Source organism: Lutra lutra, chromosome 3 (assembly GCF_902655055.1).
Source record: "Lutra lutra chromosome 3, mLutLut1.2, whole genome shotgun sequence".
NCBI lineage: Eukaryota > Metazoa > Chordata > Mammalia > Carnivora > Mustelidae > Lutra > Lutra lutra.
The window spans coordinates 128997980-129019144 of record NC_062280.1 but is presented as its reverse complement, the minus strand read 5'-3'; the positions used below and the strand labels follow the sequence as shown (position 1 = coordinate 129019144).

Here is a 21165-nt window from a genome sequence, read left to right as displayed (position 1 = left end):
AATTGTACCAGATTTGAAATTGGAACATCTGTGCCCCAGTCAAACTCCACAATTAGCCAGTAGGTGACCCTGAGCAGGTCATTTGGGTACCCAACTCTTCAGGCTCCTGCTCATATGAAAATAGGAACACAAATTCTAAAAACATAATAAATAAATAAATAAATAAATAAATAAATAAATAAATAAATACTGGATGTATTAATTAACTAGATAGGGGAATCCTTCTACAATGTATATTGAATCACCATAATGCACACTTGAATGATCTTAAAATTTTGCATGTCAACTATATCTCAATAAAGCTGAAATTAAAAAAAATACATACCACTTAGGACTGTAATAAAGATCGAAAGAGATAATATATGCACATAGCATGTAAAGGGCATCATAATGATATTAACAGATTATACTAATGATAGTATTTTTTTGAGAGACTGCTATGTGCCCTCAACTGTGCTAAGCACTTCTCATGCATCATCTTACTTAATTCTTGTAATAACTCTATGAGTTTGGAATATTATCCCTATTTTGTAGACGAAGAAACAGAATTTTAAAGAACCCAAGGACACTCACGAAATACTTGCCTGGCTGATGAGAGATGTAGTTTTTATTTTATTTTATTTTATTTATTTATTTGACAGACAGAGATCACAAGTAGGCAGAGAGGCAGACAGAGAGAGAGGGGGAAGCAGGCTCCCTGCCGAGCAGAGAGCTCGATGCGGGGCTCGATCCCACGACCCTGGGATCATGACCTGAACCGAAGGCAGAGGCTTAACCCACTGAGCCACCCAGGTGTTCCAAGATGTAGTTTTTATGAACTTAAGTAGTTCCATGATTGAACACAAATTATACCTGACCTTAAAGAGGTGGAATATCTTATTTTAATCTAACAAGATTGACTCTGAAGTACCTCTTTGTACCATATAATGGACTACTTTACATGCTATTGCATTTGATCCAAAGACCTGTGTGCATATGCTTGTGAAAGAGGTATTGTCCCTATTTTAAAGATGGGAAAACAGGTTCATTAGGGGTGAGTGATTGCCTAAGGTGGCAGCGCTGTGACTTGATTCTAAAGTAGGCATAGCTCAGCCTTCCTCTAACTTTGTGTTCCAATCTACTTAAACATGAGTTAACTGAATGAAGGCAATTAAAAAAAAATAGACTATAAAAAAATAAAATAATAACAAAAGTTAACATTTTCTCTTTTCTCATTCTTGCTTTTGGATACTTACTTAACATCACTACTAAGCATTCCACTCAAAAATCTGACCACTTAAGGCGAATATTTTTTCAAGATGAAACATACAGTTAACATCAGGTCTTTTTTTTTTTTTTAATTTTATTTATTTATTTGACAGACAGGGAGGGAGAACAGGGGAAGTAGCAGACTCCCTGCTAAGCAGGGAGCCCGACGTGGGGCTCGATCCCAGGACCCTGGTCTTCTCTGCCCTGGTCTCTTACTCTGTGCAAAGACATCCTTATCCCACACAATACCTGATTATTAGCTTTAATTATTATTGGTTCTAGATGTGCAGCTCATCTCTCCAAATGGACAATAATGGGATAAGCTGTCTTTATTGTTTTTCTCTACCTTATTGTACTCAAGAAGCTGTCAATAGTCTTATAACAATGGAAGAGTATATTTTTTTTAAAAAGTGAAGACACCAGAGTCTGTAAATTGTTGCTAACATCTATTCTCTGGCACCTTAATGATTTAAAAATTCAACAAAGCAAGATAACTTTCTGTAACTAGGCATAGATCACTGGGTATTTTCTAGGTTTGTACAATCCAGCATTTAATATTTAATAGCCTTAACAATGAAGTTTGATAAAATTGGTATATATTATTCATGAAAGCAAGTTCAGCTCCTTTGAAAATAAAGTAGGTGTTCATGAGTCATTATTCATTCAACAGACAGTCCTGAGCACCCGTGAATTGCCTGACACTGTGTGGGACCGTCTGGATACAGTGCGATATGGTCTTGACCCTCAATAGGCTTATAGTCTAGGAGCAACACACATGGTGATTGTTCAATATGACGGTGGCATAATACAGGTTTCTATAATAATTTCACTAATAAAACAGAATATGATTTATTACTAGACATCCTTAATGTTTGAGAGCTGTGGTTCTTAGTGGGTGTGATATTGCCCTTTAGGGGACTTTTTCCAAATTTGCAGAGATGTTTTTGGTTATACCAGTGATGGGGCGGGGGCTGCCAACATTCCGTGGGTAGGGGCAGGGATGCTTAATGTCAGGCAATGCGTGGAGCTCTCGTGCACAGTGACATCCTCATGTCCAACCTGACATCCAAATGCTCCCCTCGACAGCCTCATACATGAGAAACTCATTTGTAGTGAACTTAGTCTGGAATCTGATGTTGTACTTATAAACAAAGTATTAGCAGAGTACTTTTGCATAGGTTAAATATCTTCTCCATTTTCAAGAAATACAACTACTATGTACGCTGAGGAAAGGGGGTACTTTGCTGTGCTTGGAGCTTGTACAAAAATTGGTCATCAATTTGGAAAATCATAACACTGAAGCCCACACCTGTGCCAGTCTGCCCAGGGGGCTGTGCTTTCGCAGTGCGGCTCTGTGACAGGTGTGCACGTATGACTAGTTCACCCTGTCTCTCCATGCAATAGAGTCAGAGTACTGAAGTGTTGACCCTCAGACTAGTTTAGCACAGATGACTTTCTTTACCTTTCTCTCTCTCTTTTTTAAAAAAGATTTTATTTATTTGACAGAGAGAGAACATAAGAAGGGGGATAGGGACAGAGGGAGAAGCAGGCTCTCCACTAAGCAGGGAGCCTGATGCGGGGTTTGATCTCAGGACCCTGAGATCATGACCTGAGCCAAAGGCAGTCACTTAATCAACTGAGCCACCCATTTGCCCTTTACCTTTCTCCTTTGGATTACAGTTATAACATATAGACATAGGCATATAAATATAGATTTTTTAAAAGCTATACAGATAGATGAGTTGTATTATCTTTGAATTTTATTTCAGGATAGTAAAAGAGATATGAGAAAATATTTGTTATAAAAGGGAGAGTTGGAATAATAAAATAAGATGAAAACAGAGAGGGAGGCAAACCATGAGAGACTCTTAACTCTAGGAAACAAACTGAGGATTGCTGGAGGGGAGTGGGGATAAGGGGGGGTGGAGTAACTGGGTGGTGGGCATTAAGGAGGGCATGTGATATAGTAAGCACTGCATGTTAGGTGCAACTGATGAATCATTAAATTCTATCCCTGGAACTAATAATAATAAAAAAGACGTTTTCTATAAATAAATAAATAAAACAAATGGGAGAGTTGGGTCCAATAGGCTGAGAATCACTTGTTCCAGTTTCTTAAAGAAAATTAAAGACAAAATTCCCAACAGTAGTTGGGAATCTTTTCAGGCCATGAAGGAGCTTCCTATGGTCAGCTGTACTCCTGCAACATGGGCATTTTTCTCAGATCCCACTTGATCTCTGACTTCTTCCTGCAGTGAGTGGCATTGGTGTGATTTAAGAAAGAGAAGAAAGGCAGACACATATGGGGAGAGAAAAATTTTAAACCGTTACACTAAAGAAACCCTTAAAAAGTCAGCGTGAGATGAATGAAAAGTTCAGTTAAGAAAAGGAGTCAGGGGGCACCTGGGTGGCTCAGTGGGTTAAGCCTCTGCCTTCGGTTCAGGTCATGATCCCAGGGTCCTGGGATTGAGCCCTTCATTGGGCTCTCTGTTCAGCAGGGAGCCTGCTTCTCCCTCTCTCTCTGCCTGCCTCTCTGCCTACTTGTGATCTCTATCTCCGTCAAATAAATAAATAAGATCTTTAAAAAGAAAAAAAAAAGAAAAGGAGTCAGAACGTAAAATGATATAATAATTTATACCACCAATATATCTTTACTAAAAAATGGGACCCCAAAGAAGGATAAAATGGACCCCTGACCTTAAGTGTTTATAATAGAACTAATTATGCAAACACTGTATGTGGCTTCTTACACACAGGATATCCTGACACTAAACCCTGAATTTCACAGAGGAAGTATGTATATTTCATGTAATTTCCAGGGGATGCCTGCTGGGGGGCCGCTAGGCCAATGGTTCAATTAAAGAAGAGATTTAGGCTGAAACACAGAGACAGAGGAAGGACAAGGCATAAGGAGCAATGGGACTGAGAGAGAAAGGTGACATGGGGAATATTCACACAAAGGCTATAACCGAGCTGACTGATTTTACATCAGTATCAAAATTAGAGTCCCATACACATATATCCAGTAAGTAACTATAATCCAGATTCATTTGGGGCAGTTCTGCAACTTTATGTTTAAAGCAATTTTATAGTAAGTACAAATAAGATCCTATGAATTCCAAATAGAAAACTCTTTGTTTTAATGGATGATTAAATGGGTGATTTAATGGATGATTCTGGATTTTTGGATTAATATTTTATGTTCACATAAGAAAGTTTAGGCAGGAACTGAGTGGCACTTCAATAAGGCTAAGTAAAATTACGTTGGTTAGGCTATAAGATCTGGCGAATTAATGACTGTAACAAAAGCTACAGCTCAAAAAATATTTTATTGGGAAAAAAATGCTAATTCACAAAAAAATTTTTTTAATGTATTACTAGCTAACCAGGCATTTTGTACACAAACCTAACCCTGGCTATTTTTGGAGTACTAAATGATGTCTTTTTGGAGAGATAAACAGTTTCGAGTTTTCCTTTTTTTTTTTTAAAGGTTCGTTTGAGTTTAAGAAAGCTGATCCAACCTAATGGGCTGTCATTTTTGAATCTCCCTAACTGCCTTGTCGTGGGCCACTTCTAAGATGGAGAGCATCCTGGTCCACTGTCCATTTCTGAAGTGACACTTGCTGCCAGGTGGCATCCCTCAGCGAGCTTAATCTACGCAACTAGGCCACTCCGTCCTGGCCCTGCCGTGACACTTGCTGATGTTCCTGCGACAAGATTTGATTTACTGTGTTCTTAACAGTGTTCTTATAAGTCAACTATGTAACTCACATTCTAGAATATTCTGGGAAACAAAGCAACCTACAGGGGAGTGCTTTTGTCATGCACAAATAAGGCAATTGTCAAAGCCAGGAAGCATTTTTCCTCCTGGCCTCTGATCTTAAAAGAATTTATTTTACATGATTAAGGATTTATCTCAAAATGCTCTCATGTGCTAGGTAGAATGAGGATGTCAACACACCCTTAGGAGCAGACATTCTCCCATTAAATGCTATCTTAGAGACAAGAGAGAAAGCTCTCTAGGGTTGGTTTTCAGTGGTATGCTTCTTTCCTCTTTCCAAAGGAAACATAAAACTCACAAAATACATGTCAGGAAGCAAAATACAATCTAGGTATTTCAAAAAGAATCTAAAAGTAATTATCAGAAAATGGCCTCATCTATTTATTAAAGCCGCATTATAAAAGATAATTACAATAACACCTGGTAGGAGATAACACATTCCGGGTTAATGAGGGCAGGACTATACACTATCTCGTTTAAGATTCACAGTCTTTAAATGTTTTGAGCAGAGAAAAAATTAAATTTATTTTTCAAAGTAGGAAACTGAGACTCTGAAAAACCAGTTCCTCCTTTGAACAGTAGTAGAAAGAAGCCACCAAGGTGAAAGTCCATTCCCTCTATTTGAAGGGGTGGTGACCTCCCAGGAGGACTGCTTGTCTGGGACACGCTCCCATCAGACTGCCCATGGCAAGTGAGGGGCTCCAAGTACAGACCCAGGGGAGCGCGTGCCTCCGGGAAGACATGGTGGTGGTGGCGAAGCCCTGGAAGATAAAGTCCTAAGTCCTATGCCTGACTAAATCCTGCTCTGTCACATTCTAGCCACATGAGTGGGAAAATCACTAAAGCCCCTGTGCCTCAGTTTTCTGTAAAGTGGGGTACCAATAACAGCATCTATCTCAAACGATCGCTATGAGGATTATACTAATACATGGTAAAAATTCAAAAATCCTATCCATCCCTATTATTCCTTTTTGCAAGGACTGGAAAGCTCTCTCATCACCAAATACAATTCTAATATAAAAAATAAATAAACCAATTCAGGAGGCTCAATGGTAGAGGCAAAACAGGAAACAGGATCTGATCATAAAGGTTAAAAAATGTATGGGCATCCGCACAGATCACACGATTTTACACTGCTTCATGCATTTATGTTCTAGACACGAGCTGAGACTCACAGGGAAGGAATGAGAGATCCTCACCCAAGAAACGTCCCAACCAGAGAACAAGCCTGCAGAGGGGGGTTCCCTCCTGGGGGCAACGCCTGCTTTTCTGTAGCCCTTGGCTATCTGTTCTAATTATTATATTATCTGCTTGGGTAGATGTTTTTTTTACAAAAACAAAACTCATTTGTTTTCCTGTTATTTCTTCATATTGTAATACCCTTTTAAGAAAGTCACAAAAGAGGGTGCCTGGGTGGCTCAGTAGTTAAGCATCTGCCTTTGCCTCAGGTCATGATCACAGGGTTCTGGGATCGAGCCCCACATCAGGCTCCCTGCTTGGTGGAAGGCCTGCTTCTCCCTCTCCCATTCCCTCTGCTTCTGTTCCCTTTCTCACTCTCTCACTGTCTCTCTCTGTGTCAAATAAATAAATAAAATCTTAAAAAAAAAAAAAAAGTCACAAAAGGTTGCAGACTTGAGCTTCTGGGAATAATTCCCAAGACCAACTTTCTCATCATACGTGGTAAGAAAAAAATCACTTCTAATTCATCTTTTGCAATTTTCTGTGTGTTCTTGTTTTTTAAACATTCCATATACCATTAAGTGGTTGAAACATCAGTGATCTCCATACAGAGATTATATGAATTACTAAAATATACCTTTTAACTTGTGAAGTCTGTATTGTCCTTAGTGCCGCTGGTTTGTAAAGATACAGGTGGTTACTTCTAGAGAAGTAAGAAAGCATTGTAAGAACACACATTCCCCCTCATTGTAGCTCACATCACTACAATAGATAATAAGCATACATTTAGAAATGCCCTCTTCTAAGCGTGCACACCACATCCTACAGGAGAGAGCTCTTCATTGGCAAGAGTTCTCTTCTCAAAGTTAGTTGTATTCTGTTAGCCACCTGATAGGCCTGGACACCAATCTGCACCAGCTCAGGGCCTCGTGCCAGCTTCCCGACCTGGCAGCCTGTGGCTCTGACGTGTATCTCAAGTCCATTTGTCTGACCCAGGAACGTGGGCCAGGTCCTGAGAGCCAAGTTTCACATGGGCCTTGGCAACAAACAATCCCACTGCTATGGCTTGGACCCTGAACCTCAGCATTCAGACTTTCGCTTAGGCTCCTATCATCCACTCCCATCTCAACGGTGCCAAACCACACTGCGGGTTTGGTCAGGCAGGAAGACACTTCATTTCCCCATCAAAAGGAACGGGGCCACAAGATCTTGGTGCAGGAGGTGCAAAGCATGACAGAGGCAGCCCAGGGCCCTTTTCCTCACCCCCACCCCCAACCCCGACTGCTCTGACAAAAAGAGCCTTCCCCAAGCAAACATGTGGCTCACACCTTTGGACGAGTTGGATTCCTCAAGACCACCCCAGGCTTCTGAACCTCCCAGGGATGAGGAGCTCCGAGTTCTGGAATCCACAACACAGGCGTTGCACAGATTTCAATCCACATCAACCCCCGTGGGGGGGATAGAGGAAACAGCCAGAGGGAGCTTCTCTTCTCCTCAGCTGTGGCAGTGACACCTAGTGGCAGCCAGTAATAAAACCCCCAAGTGGAGAGAGATGGTTGTTGGATGCCATTGTCCTGTTTAAGACCACCCAGCTTAGGGGTAATGGAGGTGGATTTCAAAGTCCCAATCTGTGAAACTGTGCTCATTCCAAATCCTTATATTTGCAATTCATTTTTGTATCCTTATATCATATATGTCTAACGCTAACCCTGGGAGGTGATGGTGATTTCATGATAAAGTTATGTTTTCATGAAAAAAAAAAGTCTCCTTAATTATGTCACTTTTTTCCCCAAAAGACGATGTTATAGACATAATTTCTAAAATTTCCCCTGGAAAGCCATCTGTTCTAAAGCCCAGAACCCATGAATTTGATGGGCTATCACTCCCCAGGATAATTTTATATAATGTCATGTTATATGGCAGAAAGGACATTAAAATAGGGAGATTATCCTAGTGGGTCTGATCTAATCACCTGAGCGCCATGAAGTAGAGCGCCTTCTCAGGCTGGAGAAAGAAGAAGAAAGCAGAAGATTGGAAGCACAAGGTGCTTCAACGAACCACTGCAGGCTTGAAGATAGAAGGGGCCATGTGAAAAGGAAAAGCCTAGAAGGATACCGGGATCTCATTTCTACAACTGCAATGACCTGGATTCTTCCAACAACCTGAATGAGCCTGAAAATGGATTTGTCCCAGGTGTCTCCAGATAAGAGCCCAGCTCAGCCAAAATCTTGATTTTGGCCTATGAGACTTTGAGCAGACATCAAGCATTGGCCCATGCTCACTCCTCACCCCAGAAAACTGTGAAATAATAAGTAGATGTTTTCAACTGCTAAGATGGGGGAGGGGCGTCCCTGGGGGGGTGCAGTTCATTGAGCATTGGACTCTTGGTTTGGCTCAGGTTGTGATCTCAGGGTCATAAGATTAAGTCCAATGTTGGGTCCCTTGCTCAGTGGGAGTCTGCATAGGACTCTACCTCTCCAACCGCCACTTACCCATGTTCCCACATGAGCAGACACTCTCTTTCTCTCAAATAAATAAATTTTTTAAAAAATAAATAAATAGTAAATTGCTAAGTTGGTGGCAACTTTTCACACAATAATAGGAAACTAATACAGATGATTATAAAATTGTGGGGTTATCGGAAAGTGGAAACTCCAGAATTAGGACTCCATGCTCTTTCTCTCTCTCTCTCTCTCACGCACACACACACACACACACACACCATCTTCACCTTGTCCTAAATCCTACTCCGAGCTATTTGTCATACTTCTCTGCTCCCTTGTTATTCCAGGTCCCACTCACCTCCTTCACTCTCATTATCTTCTCTCTGGATTCTTAGCTGGTTTTCCTGCCTCTAGCTTTCCCACTCTCTTCTCTAATGCTCAGCAATGCTGCTAGATTTGGTTTCCCAATATTGCAGTCCCAGACACTGTTCTCTAGAAGAATGCTGACAGAACGACGTTCACGGTGGCAGGAGTAATAATAATAATAGGACAAGGTAGTGAGTTTTCTCATAAAGCTAAATATTTTACACTTGAAGAACTTTTATTCTAGCTTTTTTTGGTGAGATGTTCTTTTTTTTTTTTTTAATGAAATGATTATAATGATAGTAGGTTGCAGCCTACATGGTCATAAATTTTTCCCATTCTTTCTTCCCTGTTTGTTGGTGCCTTTACAATGTGACTTAGCAGCTCCTCCAAGAGCAGGAATCTATTTTGTCTCCACCCTCTGAATCTGGGCTTGCCCGTGTGACTTGCTATGGGCAATGGGACTTGGGCGCTGGGCCTTTCTCTCTTGCTGTGAGAACCCTTCGACCACCACATGAACATGCCCTGGCTGGCCACTTGGGATTAGAGACCATATGGAGAGAGGCCCTCTCTCCTCAGCCCAACCCTGTGAATCAGAGCATCCTGGCCATCCAGCCCCAGGCAAGCAGGTCCAGATAGGAGTGGCCACAGAAACATGACAATAATAAACGTATGCTGTATGCTGTCATAAGCCCCCGACTTTGGAGGTGTTTCTTAGGCAGGAAATGCATACAATAGCAGAAACTGGTTTGAGGTAGTTTTAAATATATATATTCTTACTTAGAAAACTAAAAAGTAAACAAACTCTTTGTAAATGCTTTTAATTTTCTGAACATTTAACTGGTCCAAGAAATCCTGAAAAATCTCAGAACCACTGCCTTAACCCACAGCTCCAAATAGGTCTTTCTTTGTCTTGCTCCAAAGGCCATGAAAACCGCTCTGCAGAGAAAGCTTTGGATGCCTATTTATAGAGAAAGATTTTTCTGCTTGATAAATGATATCAGGCTGGGGAAGGAGAGCAGAGGAGGAGCAGCGGGTTGAGTGGATAAAGCCGCATCCACAAGGGGGTGGAAACCATGGCTGGAACATTAGGGTTGAAGTGAAGGGACATGCTGTCAAGAGCCCCGGGAATGGCAGAGAAGCCTGTTAACCCAGATCTATGTTTCTTGTTTTCTGGGGAGAATGCCTGCTGGCAGACATCGCCCTTTGTTCTTTGCCTTCTCTGGAATAATGCTCCACTATATCCCAAAGAGTATCCTCATCACTTCCCCCTCTACATCCCCCCAAACCCCGCTGACTCAGCTCTACCCTGAGCAGAGCTCCTGTCCTTCTAGTGTGGACAACTTCCAGTTCTGGACACTACTAAGCCAGAGACGGAGAGCCCTACCTACCTACCTACCTACCTACCTACCTACGGAGCAGCAGTGTTTTCTATCACGCGAGCCCACAGGTCTGAAGCTCCCCCGGGGACAGGCCAGCGCAGCTGCCATCCCCGCTGGGCTGTTATTGCACAGTGTATTCAGAGCCAGCACGGGTGCATGGACCATGCGCTCTCTGAAAAGAAACCACTTAGTTGCTTGCTTAACTATATTCTCTTGATTTTCACTGGATCAATTTTTCTTCCTCTCAAGTTGCCAATTTTACTGCATTTGGACCAAATTTGAAACAAAAGACTGAATTGGTAAGAACATGGGGAGGGGCTTCTGCTTTGGGTAATGTAGAGAACTTCTCCTCCTCTTGGAAACAAATTAAGTATTCTGGATCAATTATTTAAATTCTTGGACCTAAAACCTAAATGAAGGAACTCCGTGTTAAACAGAACATTGCTGTCAACTTTCTCTCTGGGGGCACTTGCTAGACTGCATAAACTTTAGCTTTGATTTTCATGACCACACAGGGGGACAGGCAAAAAGCCCAGAGAGTGCCCCTGTATGTGGAGGAGTCTAATATGAGCTCATTTCCAACAAAAACTTGAGACTGCAAAGGGCTATGTACTCACTGTATGTGAATGGAAAATGACACCCACCTCCATACCAACAGGGGGATGCAAAAAAAAAAAAAAAAATACTATGTTTGCAAATCTAGGCATTAAGCAGAGAAGAAAGAATCACTGTAAAAATTTTTGATGCACATGCTGGTTGTCATGTTAGTTTGAAGCTGAATTTCCCACTGCTTAGGTCATCGAAAATATTTCAGGCCAAAATTTGATTTTGAGAGATACTTGAGTGGTAGTGGTCTCAGGTAGTGTTCTGGGAGAAATAAATGCCATTTGTATGTCTTCTTTGGAAAAATGTCTACTCAGGTCCTTTGTCCATTTTTAAAATCAGATTATTTTTTTCTTTTGGTGTTGAACTGTGTAACTTTTTAAATAGATTTTGGATATTAACCCCTTAGCAGATAAATCATTTGCAGGTACTCAACATCACTAATCATCATGGAAATAAAAATTAAAACCATAATGAGATATCATCTCACACCTGTCAGAATGGCTAGTATCAAAAAGATAAGAAATAACAAGTATTGGTGAGGACATGGAGGAAATGGGACTCTCATGCACTGTTAGTGGGAATACAAATTAGTATAACCACTGTGGGAAATTGTCTGGAGATTTCTAAAAAAATTAAAAATAGAATTATCATATGATCCAGTAATTCTACTCCTGGGTATTTACCCAAAGAGAATAAAAACACTAATTTGAAAAGATGCCTGTACCCCTATGTGTACTGCAGCATCATTTACAATAGCCAAGATACAGAAGCAATGCAAGTGTCCACTGATACATGAATGGATAAAGAAGGTGAGGTATATATACAATGGAATATACTTACACAAAAATGAAGGAGATCTTGTCATTTCTGACAACATGGATGGACCTAGTATTATCATGTACTATGGACCTAGTAGTATTATGCTAAGTAAAGTAAGAGAATGACCAATAGCATATGATTTCACTTATATGTAGAATCTAAACAACAAAAACAAACAAACAGAAACAGAGTCATAAATACAGACAACAAACTGATGGCTACCAGGGGAGGGAGGTAAGGAGATGGGCAAAATAGGTGAAGGAGGATTAAGAGATACAAACTTCCAGTTATAAGTAAGTCTCAGAGATGGAAAGTACAGCATAGGGAATATAGTCAATGACACTGTAATAATGCTGCATAGTGACCATAGTGACTACACTTTGGTGAGATTGCATAATGTACAGAATTGTTGAGAATCAGTATGTTGTACACCTGAAACTAATGTAACATTCTATGTCCACTATACTTCAATAATAAAAACTGGGGGGGGGGGGGGAAGAAGTGACAAACCTCTCTTAAAGGAATACATCTTAGTCTTGGGTTCAAAGAATTGTCACACATAAAATTCTAAAGAAAATAAGTAGTTCACAGTAAAAAACTAACTAGTTATAACTTGCTAAATATACAAGAAAACAAGGCATCATAAAGAACAATTAGCAGAGGGCGCCTGGGTGGCTCAGTGCGTTAAAGCCTCTGCCTTTGGCTCAGGTCATGATCCCAGAGTCCTGGGATCGAGCCCCGTATCGGGCTTTCTGCTCAGCAGGGAGCCTGCTTCCCTTCCTCTCTCTCTCTGCCTACTTGTGATCTCTGTCTGTCAGATAAATAAATAAAATTTTTTTTTTTTTAAGATTTTATTTATTTATCCGACAGAGAGATCACAAGCAGGCAGAGAGGCAGGCAGAGAGAGGAGGAAGCAGGCTCCCTGCTGAGCAGAGAGCCCAATGCGGGGCTCGATCCCAGGACTCTGAGATCATGACCTGAGCCAAAGGCAGCGGCTTAAACCACTGAGCCACCCAGGTGCCCCGATAAATAAATAAAATCTTAAAAAAAAAAAAAAAAAGAACAATTAGCAGGAACAACAGAGAGCAAAATCCCCAAGGATTTCAGATAGTGGAATTAGTAAATACAGACTTCAAAATAACTATATTTATTATGCTCTTTAAAAAGATCTTATTTATTTATTTGAAAGAAAGAGAGAGATTGATTGAGAGACTCAGTGGGGGGAGGAGCAGAGGGAAAAGCAGACTCCCTGCTCAGCAGGGAGCCCAACGTGGGACTTGATCCCAGGACCCTGGAATCATCACTTGAACTGAAGTCACACACTTAACTAACTGAACCATCCAGGTGCCCTATATTTGCTATAGTTAAATAAATACAAGACAGGTTTGAAAATGTGTTCAGGGAACCAGAAACATTAAAAGACTTCAAGTAGATTAGGCAGAGAAACAAATATATTTTAGAAATAAAAACTATAATAACTGAAATTAGAAATGAACAGATTTAGCAATAAATTCAACACAACTGGAAGAACTGGTGAAATGAAAGATGTATCTGAAGAAATTATGCAGAAGGTAGCACAAACAGAAGAAGAGAAAGGAACTATGAAACTAAGAGGGGAGCCTGGGTGGCCCAGTCGGTTAAGCATCTGCCTTTGGCTCGGGTCATGATCCCAGGGTTCTGGGATGGAGCCCTGCATCAGGCTCCCTGTTCAGTGGGGAGCCTGCTTCTCCCTCCTGCTCTTCCTCTGCCTGTTGCTCCCCTCCTTGTGCTCTCTCTCTCTGTCAAATAAATAAATAAAGTCTTAAAAAAAAGAAAGAGCTTAAGAATAAGAAATTCTAACATATAACTAATTCTTGTTCCAGAGGAGTAGGATTAATATTTTTGACTTATTACTTGAGAATTACCCCCATCGTGTCTGTCAATTAAACTGAATTTAACCAGGGGAAATTTGTGCCATAAAAAATATAGAAAAGGAGGACTCTCAGTGTAGTGTAGATGGAATTAAAAGATCATTGCTAAGTGTAGTAGAAGAAGGACCAAGTAGAAATACTGCATTTTGGAGGTTCACGTATGGCCAGACATCTTTGGCAAAGAGTACTGATCGTGAGAAAAACAAGAAAAGTGGTTGAAGAACTGAGCCAGACAGACATTCTTGAATTTGAAAGTTAAAAAAATGTAAATCTCCTATCAACTCTTAAAACTTTTCCTTAAGATTTATCCTGAGAATAACAATAAAAATAATATTTATTGAGTGGTTCTTGCATTGCTTGAGCCTTGTAAGTATGATCTGACTTAATCTTCACAATCCCAAGAGATGTCAGTCATCAGCTGCATGTAATAGCCTCAAGATATGGTAAGGCTTTGAGAGGTCAAATGCCTTTTTCAGGCCATATGTTTAGTGATTGGTGGGACTGAGATTCAAACTCAGGTCTCCTGATTCCAGAGCTCAACTGCCTTAGAGAAACAGAAAAACAAAAACAAATAATTTTTAAGAAAAGAGTAGAGTCAATGCTGGATTTGGAGTACAAAAATGTGAACTCAGAGCTGCCATTTACAACTGTATTTCTTTATAAATGACATAATCTCTCAAAGTGTTGGGTTTTTTTTTTTCCATTTGTAAATTAGGAACAGTGATAGTACCGGACTCTGATTCTTAGCTTGATAATTAAATAAGGCAATGCATGTGAATGTGTGGTGTGCTATGCAAATACTATTATCTTTTATAACTTACACTGCTCCATTACAGCGGCAGGCCTTTTTGTTCTATCCAGTAATATTCTGAATATTCTAGAAGTAACAGTAATCTAATCCAGATGCAGAAAATTCAAGTTAAAAATTATTAGCCAAATGATATAGTATGTAGATTTTTTTTTTTTTTTTTTGGTTGCAACTGAGTCTGAGATTACAACATTCTTTCCCATAAACACTAAAACACTAAGGACTGGGAAAATCAGTAAAAATAGGCAATAATTGAGTTGCAAACAGAACACCACAGAGAGAGGGTAATTTACATTCCAGAATTTACTTTATCGTGTTAGGTTAGTTTCCACATCATCTATTTACCACTGTCCAGGTAATGAACCTAAAAGAAAGTATTTCCTTCTTATGACAAGCATGTTAAACATCTCTATAGAAAAGAGCACAACCTGTGGGAAAACAATTGAAATCACAGCATAGACATCACAGAATTTAAATGGACATATTTTATTATTATTTTTCAAACTAAATATAGTCTAGCTCAGAGAAGACCACTGAGATGTGACTGGAGATACTGATTTGAGAATGGTTCAGCACCTCCCCAGATGTTGTCTCTTTGGGACACCATCACCTTTGCCCCTCCCCGCAGACTTAATCTCTGAGAAATCAAAATTGTGGCCTTTGTTTTCCTCCTATAATTTTTACTCTAATTGGATACAGTCCAATGTATTGTTTTCCCTCCTTTGGCACCTATGTTGTAAGAGGAAAAAAATATGTATGTTCACATGCTTATATCCAGATTTTCTCAAGTTATGACCCATATGCTGTTTCATGTTCTATTTTGGCCAAATCATCTTTCCCATGCCATGCTGTTTTAGGCTTTGCATGCTTCATAATCAAAGATTCAGTGGACTGGAAAAGGGGATTCCTGGTGATTCTGCTTTACAGTATGAGGCCTTTGAGCTATTGTATTTACTAAAAAGCATAAGGTCCCATAATGGCTGACAGAATTCTTTGGAATTGTTTAATATTTTAAGTAAACAAAGACTGTACTGATGAGATAAAATAAAACAGGTCTTCAAAACATCTTTGTGTCACTTGTACTCTGGAACACTTCTAAAGAGATGTAAACAAGCATCCATAAAGTCAAATAACTTTCACAATTGGAGGCAAGCCTTCTTTTTTGGGAAACTTTCTCATAATTTCTCTTAGAACTGTGGGGCTTTTCTGGGTTCATGACCTATATACCTTTGGATTCCTGGGACTGAGCATATTGCCCAGTGAATTTGTTGAATATTTCTGGGGTGAATGAATAAATATACCCAGGTCAAGAAATGACAAAGTGATTAATTGTTTGAGAAGATGGAAAGTGAGGTTTTTTTTTACTGTGATATCAAATTTTTTGTGGTGTAGGAAGACACCAGGTTGGAGGGCTGAGGGTAAGGGAGCACTAGGGGATATTAGAAAGGTAAGAGATGGACAGTTAACGAACAGATCTGCTATCCAAAGGCTCTTCCCCTCACATGGAACCCATTACAAATCCCAAACTGGCATCTTGTCTGTTACCACCATGGGAGCAAAGGCAGAGAGATATCCAAGCAGGAGTCACATCAGGGAACAGCTATGGAACCAGGGTGGCTGGAAGATGGCAAGAACGGAGACTCCAAGGAAAGATTTGGAGCTTCATGTAGAGAGTGTGAAATGCCATTGAAAGAGTTTTAGATTTTTTATTTCTGTAGGCAGTGGAGAGCCAACATTGTTTATAGGATAATGGATATGCATTGTACCACAAGACTGGAGGGTCAAGTGATACCAGACTTCTTTATTTTCTCCCACTAAATCAGAGCCCATCCTAGCACTTGTTCCTGCAGTTACTTGTTGGTCTCCGGTGTTCCTTCCTCTTCCCTTGGATCATTTGAGAATTCCCTAAGGCTTTGACAGCTCCAACAAGAGGTTTGCCAGACTTCTAGTTCCTGAGAAGGGTTAAGTCCTCACCACTAAGCCTTTTTTTTTTTTTTAAGTGAAGTGAAATTCACACACATAAAATAAACCATTTTCAAGTGAACAAATCCCACTAAGTCTTCTGCCCCCCTTTGCTGCCCCACATGTTGCTCTTCACTTCAGAGCCCCTTTGCTGTCTGGTACTGATCCTCCATGTGGAGGTCAAGTCTCTCCTGCTCCCCTGTCTGCCTCACATAGTGGAAAATTGGGAAGTGAAGCTCTCCACAGGGACTCCACACCCTTTGCCAGATCTCAGATTCCCCTTGCTCAAACTCAGGAGGTTGAAATACCAGTGCCTGCCTTTAGGGGGCCCAATTCCTCAGAGGCCCTGCCTCATGAGATGGATTCAATCCCCACCTAGGACATCCACCTCTCCCAGAACCTGCAACGCTGTTCCCTTCCTGCCCAAGGTAATCAACCACATTTCTCTGCATTTATTTCCACTCCACTCTTCTCCCAGACCAAAGGATTAATTCCATCCTTTTCTGATAGCTCATTAGGAAGAAGGTCCAGCCTTTAGGACCTCACCCCACCCTCCAAAAAACCCCACCCATTTTTAATCTTAGAAAGAGCAGACAGTTGTTCTCAGTAAATCTTAATTCTTCCTCCTAAATTAATTTATTCTCCTCATCTCATGAGACAAACCATAAGAGACTCTTAATCTCACAAAAGAAACTGAGGGTTGCTGGGGGGTGGAGGGGTAGAGATAGGGTGGTTGGGTTATAGACACTGGGGAAGGTATGTGCTATGGTGAGTGCTGTAAAATGTGTAAGCCTGATGATTCACAGACCTGTACCCCTGGGGCAAATACTACATTATATGTTATAAAGAGAGAGAGAGAGAAGGACAGACAGCAAGGCACCTTATCATATTAGAAATAGACATCCGGGGCGCCTGGGTGGCTCAGTGGGTTAAGCCTCTGCCTTCGGCTCAGGTCATGATCTCAGGGTTCTGGAATCGAGCCCCGCATCGGGCTCTCTGCTCAGCAGCGAGCCTGCCTCCTCCTCTCTTTTTGCCTGCCTCTCCGCCTACTTGTGATCTCTGTCTGTCAAATAAATAAATAAAATTAAAAAAAAAAAAAAAAAGAAATAGACATCCGTATAGGAGCCACAGTGGTTCAAGTCTTGGATGAGACTTTGATCTATTACTTCCATGTAAAAGTTTCAGACCATCTCTGGAGGACATTTTGATAGGGATAGAAAGAGAATACATTTGAAAGGGATAATGGAAGCTTCATTAGAGGAAAGAGTACACAGTGGCAAGATGGTGACCTCAACTTGCTGTGGAGAGGTATGGAGTGTGTGCAATTGGTAGGTTCCCTACATGGAAAGCTGACATTCTGTTAAATGCCTGAGGTAAAATAATGGAGGATATAGCACTCAGCATATTTTATACATACCATAAATATAAACTAATCAGATTATGGAAAGGCAAAAGGAGCCTCAGTGGTTTATTCCAAGACACTATACCAAACATGTCTTTTTTACATTTTTGATGGAAGGCTAAGAGAAAACCAAACATTTAAACGAAGGGTTCAGTTTCTTATTTTGCAGATGACATCTCATATTATACCTTCTAATTCACCTGAGTTTGCATGCTTCCCCGAGGGACTATCAGCCTTAATCTAGAGGCTGACATTAATTTCTTAGTTACAGGGATTCTGAAGTATCTGAAGTCTTTCCTGTATTTGGGACCATTAGGACAGTTTCAGGGACTACTAGATCCATTCCATCCAATCCATCAAAAATTACTCATTTAATTATTCAAAAATTAGCACTGTACCAATTAGCATACAGAAAAAACAAAAATCAGACTTGGAGATTTCAAGAGACACCTCATACAGTCCTGGAGAAAATGTTCCCTTCCCAGGGGGATAGATTAGTAGGCACCTGGCAGGGCAGGTAAATTCCGAGTCTGCCTTGGGAACGTAGCCCAGAAGAGACTTGAAGGCATTCTCTAAATTCAATACCTGTTTGTTCAGGTGCCCTCTTTAACCACCTGCATCCCACCTGGCCTTAATGATCGTTTCTAATAACTAAAAGAGCAACAAATCAGCCCTTTGTCTCCATTCAGTAATGGCTTAGCCCTACTCTTCCTCCCTAACATTCTTCTATGTTTGTTATCTTGCAACATTATTTCAGTGTTAGAATATTTTGAATGAGGTCAAAGGTGGAGAAAGAATCCACATTGTAAAGACCTTTTGTGTCGATGGGGTGAAACCTAGAATATGATTAGTTCATTCTATTATCCTTAAGTTCACTTTTTTAAAAAGTATGATCTTTGTTCTTTCCCCTGCAGCACGATATCTTTTATCTCAACACTGCATAGCCAGGTTTCAGTTCCAGTAAATCATTTGATCACTTGCACAGTGACATTTCCTTTGCTAATTTCTTATTATATACTAAATAGATTATACATAGTTACATGTACTATGTACAAAATTTCCTTTTATTTCTACTGAGGACAGGTAGGCATTTAGAGCTTTCTTGGTCATGTTAAATTATAAGCATATTTTAGTATATTTGATAGTCTATAACATCTAAATTTTGATGTATCAGTGAGTGCTAAAACAAAACAAAACAAACAGAAAACCCTAAAACATCACTTTTCTTTCTTTAAAAAATGAAAGAAAGAAAGAAAGAAAGAAAGGAAGGAAGAGCCTGACTTTGGATATCAGAAAGCTAAATTTTGATTCCTTCTTTCACTTTGTATTTCTGCTGCAACAAACCTAATCTTCTAAACATGCCCTTGAAGAACAGGGAAAGGTTGAACACTAGGAAATGCAAAAGAAAAAAAAAACACCTTAATAAAGATGATCCTTGTTACATATGTATGGTGATTTGCAGATTGTTTCTTTCCACCCATCTACTTCCACATTTACTGACTATCTACCAAGTGTTAGGCATGGCGCTTTGTGCCCAGGACATAAAACATGGTTCAGGTAACATGGTAAGTGTAGTGATAGAGGGAGCCACAGTGAAGCCAAGGGAGAAGTTCCTGTCTCAGCCTATGTGGAGCAGGGAAGGGGGTGTGGTGTGTTGGTATTAAAAAACACTTCCTAGATGGGGGTGACATATTAGCTTCATCTGGAAGAATGACTACAAGTAGCGGTGAGAAGGGAATAAAGAGAAAGAAGGCATTCCACTTAGGGTAATGCATATTATACCAATAGTTCAGTACTTGGCATGTACTTACTCATTATCTGAAGGCTTTTACAGACACTGAGGGGAGATGTGGCATGGAGAATGGAGGGAACTGGAAGTAACTGGAGTCACTGGAATAAAAAATTAGGGGACAAGAGGTGGTAAAAGAAGAGACTGGAGAAATGGAGGAAACAGACCTTTGCTGAGAGGGAGTTTAGCTTTTATCCTGCAGGTGGTAGATATCTGTGAGGGTTTTAAGAAGGTGACAAGATTTTCACACTGAGGAACACAGTTGGTCAAGGATGAATTAAGTGGGACAACACCGCAGGCAGGGATGAGTTACAACCTTGCAAAAGATCAGATGAGAAATGATGAAGGTCTAAACCAGTTCAGTGATGGTAGGGGGTACAGAGTCAGTGAAGATTTAGGTGGTAATGGGAAGACGCTGGTTAGATTTGCTGGGGGAAAGGAGAGAGAGGATTCTAGGACTACTCCATGATTTGGAGTTAGTATGATTATGTGAACAGTGATTCCACCAACTGAGAGAGTCAGTCAGAAGACATACCAGTGTGGATGGGAAGTTGGGCTCACTTTTGAGCATGTTGGCTTTGAGACAATAGGACTATGAGGATCCGTTTCTTGCAGGCAATTGGATAAACAGAATTGGAACTGTGTAGACATCTGTGCTGGGGCTCTAAGTTAGGGATGCATTTGAGACAAAGAATGGGACAGGATCAGATACAAGAGAAGAGTAAGAATTCATGTACATTATTTTATATCATAAAAGAATTCTCTAGATCTCTTCATTCCAGAAGGACCCTCAAGGTTTAATATACCAAACCCTGAAAACTGCTACCACAGGAAAACATGGCGCCCAGAGAGAGTTTTCCCATGTATTTATTATTAATAATGATAGTAGGATTATGCTCATGGGCATAAGGGGAGAAATAGACAGTGACACGTAGACGATTCAGATGAACAAGAGGATAACTGGGGAGCCAAGTCCTGATTGATTTTGGGGGAAGAGGCTGAGACCTAGAACATGAGAAGGGCACTTCATGCTCTGAGATTAGGGGAAGTAAGGTAAGCTGTGCTATGCTCTTCACTAGGGTATGAAAAAATGTCATAGTGATAGGCATCAGAGAAATTTTAAAAATTGGGGGAGAGTTACAATATGTGTGCTAAATAAGCTCTAATAATTACGTTAGACAATACATTCTGTTGGTGAGATTATAGCAAAACAGATACTGTCATATGTTACTAGCAGGAGTGATCCCAGTGGAGGTTAATATGGCAGTTTCTATCCAAACTACAATTACATGTAATTCCACTTTTTAAAATTGATTCTGCAGATACACTGGCTCATATTTGTTTATTCACTGGAGCAGTGTTTGTCATAGTGTCAGAGCAACATAAATATCCATCAGTAGGGTAGCAGGTAAGTAGTTAATAGTACATGTATCAGCGGAATACATATACCTTTAAGCAATGGCAAAGACCTC

The 21165-nt window shown here is 40.3% G+C and overlaps 1 protein-coding gene across 2 annotated transcripts in view; it reads right to left on the bottom strand.

Moving 5' to 3' along the window:
- Nucleotides 1-21165, bottom strand: part of FRY (FRY microtubule binding protein) — a 339156-nt gene that overhangs the window by 283698 nt on the left and 34293 nt on the right. The window contains exon 1 of one of the 2 annotated variants that reach the window (XM_047723100.1): nucleotides 9011-9029. The exons of the other annotated variant lie outside the window; for it this stretch is intronic. The gene's annotated coding sequence lies outside the window, so the exon portion shown is untranslated. Of the gene's footprint in view, nucleotides 1-9010; nucleotides 9030-21165 lie in introns of those variants that run through there. 2 annotated transcript variants of the gene reach the window in all.